This window comes from Mytilus galloprovincialis, chromosome 7 (genome assembly GCF_965363235.1).
Source record: "Mytilus galloprovincialis chromosome 7, xbMytGall1.hap1.1, whole genome shotgun sequence".
In the NCBI taxonomy this organism is placed as follows: Eukaryota; Metazoa; Mollusca; class Bivalvia; order Mytilida; family Mytilidae; genus Mytilus; species Mytilus galloprovincialis.
In genome coordinates, this window is record NC_134844.1 from 52,050,575 (window position 1) to 52,057,981 (window position 7,407).

A 7,407-nucleotide genomic window follows, 5' to 3' on the forward strand; every position below is an offset into this window, starting at 1 on the left:
AATGTTCTCACAATACCAAATATCAGTATAACAGTTTTGAATTAATAGCAGGTTTTTGTACTAAATCACAACTCCATTCTTAGGGATGATTTATTGATTATGAATGGATGGGGAACGATAGTTTAAAAAAAAATATCCTGACTCGTTATGAGCTGTGAAAAGATAACAATGAAAAAGACATGATATAAATGAATATTCTGCAACACTTATAATGCTGAAAACAATTGTGTGCAAACGTGATAAATCATTTATCGCGCTGCAAAGCTCATAGAAAATTAATATGAGTAGCAAAAGATGGAAAGCACTATAATTATCCTACCCTCTCTTCCCAAACACATTGGATATGTTGCATAATCCTGGTACTTTTGATAACTATTTGCATCTAATATTTTTCTTAAATTTTCTTCCATTAACATCTCGCCTGGAATTATATAGGTTGTGGCGTTAGTGTTTTCTAGTATTTACATGAGGAGATTGTCACCCTTATTTCTATACTTCACTTAAAATTTAGTAAGTGTTTTGACATTTTGTGATATCGAAAACCCTGGTGTAATAATTTTTCAGTTATACACAAATTTATCTCGCTAAAATCTAATATGTTAATTTGTTACATACACGAGCGAATCTTACAAGTTGAGATATAAGATGGGGACAAGGGAATGCCACTATCAAAAAAATGGCTAATTAACAATAGGAAATGAAAAATCATCTCTTTTATCATAAATTTTGGTATTGCATTTCCGTTTATGATATAGAGATCAAGATCGAGGAAAGGGCAGTGTTCAGTATTAGATGTGTTATTTTTTTCTTAATAAGAATAAGAGGCAAATTGGTATATAGAGTAGAAAAATTTAAATTTTGAACAGATTCAAAATTACCAGTATAACCATGCAACTTATACATGTTATAGTACTTCCAACGAATTTTTGACACTCCAAAAGTAATTAATTCAACTATGTTCAAAGGTCTTATCTGAACAATTTATAAGTAAGTTATTTAGGTTATTTATTACCAAGTGTACTAGTAAGTACAATAGACAATTTAGTAGCGGAACAATGGCTTGAAGACGAATACATCTATATTTGCAGCTTTATCAGCCGGGAAAAAACAAATTCCTCGGCGAGTTACTTAAGTTTATGTTTGATACGAGAAACAGAGTTTTTATGGTTGTTGTTAAGAGTAAAATGTTCTATAAAATGTTGTATACGTTTATCAACAATGTTCATTAGTGAATTAAAAAAGAGTCTAAAGAGCATTTTCCGTACAGTAGGTCTGCATAATTGATTTGTTTTCTAGACCATATTTTAGACGACCCTTTCAAAGGCTGCATATGCGATTAAGAGGAGCATGCATGTCTGTAATTATTTTTTACTGGAGATGATCTTATCTTCAGATTTCGTTTAAGGAAGTCGCTTGTTTTATTAACTTTATTATATATCGTCACTGAGCTTCCAAAATGTGGTTTATGGCAATTTTTTCCACAAAAAAATCTCACAAAAAGGTTTTGAAAATTTGTTTTATTTTTTGGCCTCCAAAATGCTGTATGGGAACTTGAACATTTTTGTATATCATAAACAATTGAAATTGGCAACTTTGTCACATGTCTTATTTCAATTATTTTGATTGGTCTGAATGTGTGATATTTTGGGATATCAGAGATTTCCTCCGACAAAGCTGATTTGTGTGAAAATGTATTTTTTGCCAAAAAGAAAGTCATTTACGACAATTTGGAAGCCCACGACGATATGTTATTAACGTGGTCATTCCATTTTAATTCGGGTGTTAATGTTCAGCCTAGGTATATTCTTTTGATTAGATTGAGGTATATTTAGCGCTTTTAACTGTTTCTAAAGTGTAATCATATTGCTTATTTGATTCTGCAATGATATTTTTTCCGGCTGATGATGAGTACATGTAGATTTCTTAATTTTCATTTGTCAGTGTGGGAGGGCATTTTTCGTTTGGTTTCCTACATAGCTAGTTTATTCAGATCTTTTTGTAGTTTATTCTATTCTTTGTCTGGTGATATGGTAAGATATGTAGTTGTGTCTTCTGCAAATATAGTCGGATAGAAGATTTAACTCCATTGGGCAACATAAATAAAGTATAGGCCTACAGACTCTACATCAATATGTGATGAACTCTCTATATCAACTACAACTGCTTGTGTCCAAAGCGACAGAAAGCAAACAATCACCCTATTAATATTTCCCAGAACTCCAGAACTCCAGTGTTCAAGTGTATGTAAATAAAGGCAACAGTAGTATACCGCTGTTCAAAACTCGTAAATATATCGCGGACAAAAAACTAAATCGGGATAACAAACTAAAACTGAGGGAAATGCATTAAATACAACAGGAGAACAACGACTTAACATTAAAATGTAACACACACAGAAACGAACTAAGCATTAGACAAAATCCGATGAGAATAACAAATATAACATCAAAACCAAATACATGAATTTGGGATATGAAAGTACCGTGACACGTCTTATAGTAATGTGAATTCACACTCAAATATAAGAGAAAACAAACGACACAACGTTAAAATGTAACACAAACAGAAACGAACTATAATATAACAAGGGCCATATTCCTGACTTGGTACAGGATATTTTTAAAGAAAAAAAGTTCGGAAGTAAAAAAAGTATGAGGATCAAAAGTTAAAAAAGGTTGTGCCAAATACGGCTAGGGTTTTCTGCTTGGGATAAGAACATCCTTATTATTTAGAACAATTTATGCTATTGCAAACCGTAAATTTTATCAAATCATGAATATAAAAGATATACATGATAAAACTGAAGTATTAACTAATTACAGAAAACGAAACCCGGATACATTACGACGACCAACACAAAAAATAGACACACCCTACTTAGTCAAGGCCTCAACGCGAACAGTGAAAAAGTGACGTCACATACATAGTGGTGAAAAGACACAAAAATTACGTCATATTTGAAATTCTGAAATGGCACACAAATGACGTCACATTTGAGCGAGACTATGTACGAGACTGTGACTGACCTTGTCAGATAAAAAGACACAACTAACACTTTTTTTCACGAGGTATAGAATCTGCATGGGTACTGACGCTGTTTATCATCTAAATTAATTTAGTGTTATAGTGGACTGCAATTTAATAAAATTGAAATTGAGATTTTTATTAATATTTTGTATATAGGTATCCCTTAATGATTTATAGCATGGACAGATTGAGAAGAAATGGTATTCATCCTCAATTTCTTGTCTGTTACAGGATAAGCAAATGCGTTTACTTCTTTCAATGTTGGTATAACGCCCTCTTTCAATTGCTAGGGAATGCGCACTTAGTTTAAATTTACTGAAAACTGATCGGTCGGTTTTGAATTTACATATATCAATATATGGGGGCCTTTTTCTAATTCTTTTAGTATACATATCTAACTAAGTTCGATTTTAAATTCTACCAAATTTTAACTCTAAAATGAGAAGCGTATAACGAATATACATCTATCCTGTGTGTAGATACGATGACTTTAAAGGACATAAAGGGTCCTGAGTGCACTTTTGTATATGTCCTGAGCGGTGTTTAGACTTGTTACAGTGGTGGAATCTATATATCACATCTATAACACTGATTTTTAGAAATAATTGCATCACACCCAGAGCACAATATATCAGAAAATCTTTTCAGATAGCAACACATCCTTGCAAAATAGCATCAAATTACCATGATGCTTAATTCTATGTCTGTTTTCTTTGTTCACACATTGGTTTTCAGCATAATGGAATCAGTTTCATACGCGACTGGCTGTCATACAAGTGAGAGGTTTAAAACCAGGTTTGGTCTTCCATTTTCTACAAAAAAAATGCCTGCACCAAGTTTTTTCGGTTTTCGGTCATAGGACGGTTAAAAGAGGAGTTATATGTAGATAGGACTTATAAAAAAATTATGAATGTAAATTTATTAATATAAATCTTCTGAATAGAGTAATACATAAACAACACATTTTTGTGATACAGAATTTACTCCGAAAATTGTCAAAAATCTGCTCTTCGGGTCTAGGCAGAAACAAAGTTCTCTATTACTTTATTTGTCAATATTCACACTGAAATCTCGATGAATATGCAGTAATACTAGTAACTGTCGTTGTCCATTGTTGATCGTACATTTGTTTTCAACATACGTAGTACACTGATAGATCTCCATGGTAGCACTCGCGAGATGTTATAAACCAGCGTACCTGTTCGGCATCGAGCGACCTCCCAATTGAATTCGTCAAATTTACATGCCAGGTCAGTTTCGTATGTCTCAGACAATGTAGAGATTTGTTCGTTTGTTATATTTCTTACAACACGATGAAGCAGATACAGCGCAAAGAAGCGATTTTTTTATAAAACTAGACGCGACTCCACTCTCCAGTTCCCTTATCATATGGTCTATGAACGCAAAAAAATAATGAGACTTTCCAATACTGTTTTTGGCGTTTTTGCAGGGTGATTGGCTCTGGTAGTCTGTTGACCACATCGCCTCGGCATATTTTCAAGGCACTGGCTACAGTTACATGGAAATGTAACAATAATAAAAATATTATTGTTACATTGGAGACTAAATGCCGGAATGCATGGTTGGGTAAGGACCTGTTTAATTACGAATGTAACAATAATTATTGAGGCTACGGTTACATTGCGTTATTGTTACATGGGAAAAAAAAACAATGTACGATGGGACTAGTAATTTGTACTAAATAATAAATGTTGAGGACATTTATTACATACATTTATAACATACAATTTACTGTATTTTTTTTAATTTACAATGACAATTTCTACAAATTCACCCAGATAGCAATACTTTGTTGGGCCAACATTGGTGATTGGTTGGCACAGTTGGTAAATAGTTGGCGTTGGCAGCACAACAAGAAACCGACGTTGGCCCAACAAAACTCAGCCAACAGTTATTTTGACACTATTGGCCCCTTGTTGGCCCAACAAAACTCAGCCAACAGTTATTTTTACACTATTGGCCCCTTGTTGGCCCAACGACTTTCCACCAACTGTCATTTTGGTGTTATTGGCCCAATGTTGGCCCAACATTTTCTTACCAACTGTTATTTTTAAAGTAGCTTGCCCAACGATATTTGACTACGTTATCCATTGGTTTAAGGTAAGATCTTCTGACTGAAACTACTGAACCAATTTTATTCGAACTTTACTTGAATGATTCTATGTTATCATAGAGACTATAGATTGTGTTTGAAGGGCAATGAGGACTTAGTAAAAAATCAAATAATATAGTCTTCCCAAATAGGACTATTTTAAAGCGTCTGTCAAAATGTCTGTGCCAAGAGCTAGAAAATTCTTAGTATTTTGAATAATTCAAAAGTTTTTAAAACAGTATATAAAAAAAAAACCATATCATTGATATTTCATATGACAATATTGAAATATGAGCCAACATTGTGCCAACAATATGCCAACGTATTAAGTTCTTGTCTCCCCGTATATTACCACAGATTTTTTTTTTTTTTTTTAGATATTATTTCAAAGTGCAAACCAAAAAATGTGCTCTTCATTCTCTTTATCTAATATTTTCAAATCTGTGTAGTCATTTAAATGTATTTATCTTAATGATTGAATAATTTTATGCACAAACAAAAAATACTTAAAACCAGCCCAAAAAAACAAATAAAATTTGAATATAGTTTCTGCAAGTTGTGAAACTAATCAACTGAACTCAGCTGCTCATTTGACACGAGTGTAATATCACGCTCTCCACATGACAGCCGAGATTGACCTGCTAATATAATATACATTATATACTAGAGATAAATATATCTTAATACTTAACATGAAATGCATGACAAACATGTTTGACAGACTGAAGCCATCGTTGGCATACTGCTGTTCGACCAACATTGGTCCAACATAATTTTAAAACTAGACGACGTTGGTAGACTAGCTGTTGGCAAATAGTTGACATTGTTGGCAAATAGTTAACCTTGTTGGCATACTGATGTTGGGCCAACAAAGACCCAACATGTTGGGCCAACTGAGGGCCGATGAGCAAAATGACGTTGGCCCAACATAGTTTTCCAACATTGGCCCAACAATGTTGCCAACAGAATGCCAATATTGGCCCAACACATGTTTGCTATCTGGGCAGTAAGTTGTTTTTAAAGTCCGACACATTTTTGATGAACGAAATTACGTCCTCCACGGATACATACAGAATTTCTTAGTATTTAAGTTACAGTTAGCAAACTTTGCTTTTGATTATCAATTTGCGTCAAGTTATAAAGCTGTATGAAATGTATGTCTTGGTATTGTTTCAGTTTCGTTTAAAACGCATCCCAAGTTTGATTTTTTTCACCATAAACAAAATTGGTCCAAAATTGGTCCAAAGTATAATGACAGTAATAAGAGTAGGTGTGTAGTTAAATACTTTATAAAAGTGAAACCATTGAACTATATTTTTCGCCTTTGACAGTCACACTCCTAATCTTGAGTAGTATCTTTAAGAACATCAAAACCATTAATACGTAGTAAAACTATTCAAGTTGTACACCATTTGTTGAATAATAATATTTTATTATTTATCAGTATTAAATTACAAGTATTGTTTAGTACATATGAAAGAATGAAGCAATAACGTAACAACTATAGAAGATTAAAGTTTAATCAATCTAGCGTACATTGCTGTTTTTCATGTAACAATAACGTAATGTAACCGTAGCCTCAGTAATTATTGTTACATTTGTAATTAATCGGTTCCTCACCCAACTTTGCATTCCGGCAATTAGTCTCCAATGTAACAATAATATTTTTATTATTGTTACATTTCCATGTAACCGTAGCCAGTGCCTATTTTCAACAATATGGAAGGGTTCTGATAATTCTAATGCCCATTGGTACATCTCATTCCAAACTGATGAACAGTACACTGTAAAATGTGCTCCAAAATTAAACTACATGTCTTAGACTGAGTATTACAAATTCAAATTTTGTAAAAAATACAAGTTACTGTCCGATTGTGTCGGATCTCCAATACAACTTTTATTTTGAAACCAAGTGCCGTTATTTAATGATATTTCATCAATTAAAAAAGTGACAATATAGGTGTTTCCTTTAACATTCAATCTATAAATTTTTATTTTGCCATATTTTTTTTTGCGAATCGAAGTGCACGCAACTGCGTGTTAGCGTATATAGGGAGCTACGCGCCTGAAGGCACTTCCGAAAGTCCGCACACGACCCCTTTTGACATATATTCCACTCAATCTATGTCACATGGTAAGTCCATCAATATAAGGGTTCAAAAGAATGTCGTTTACATTTTAGTTTAAAAAGGAGCAATCCTTTCACTTGAAAATATTGAAACTTGCTTTGGTCAGACAAGCTTTTTAGACAGCTTCACGCAAGGGGA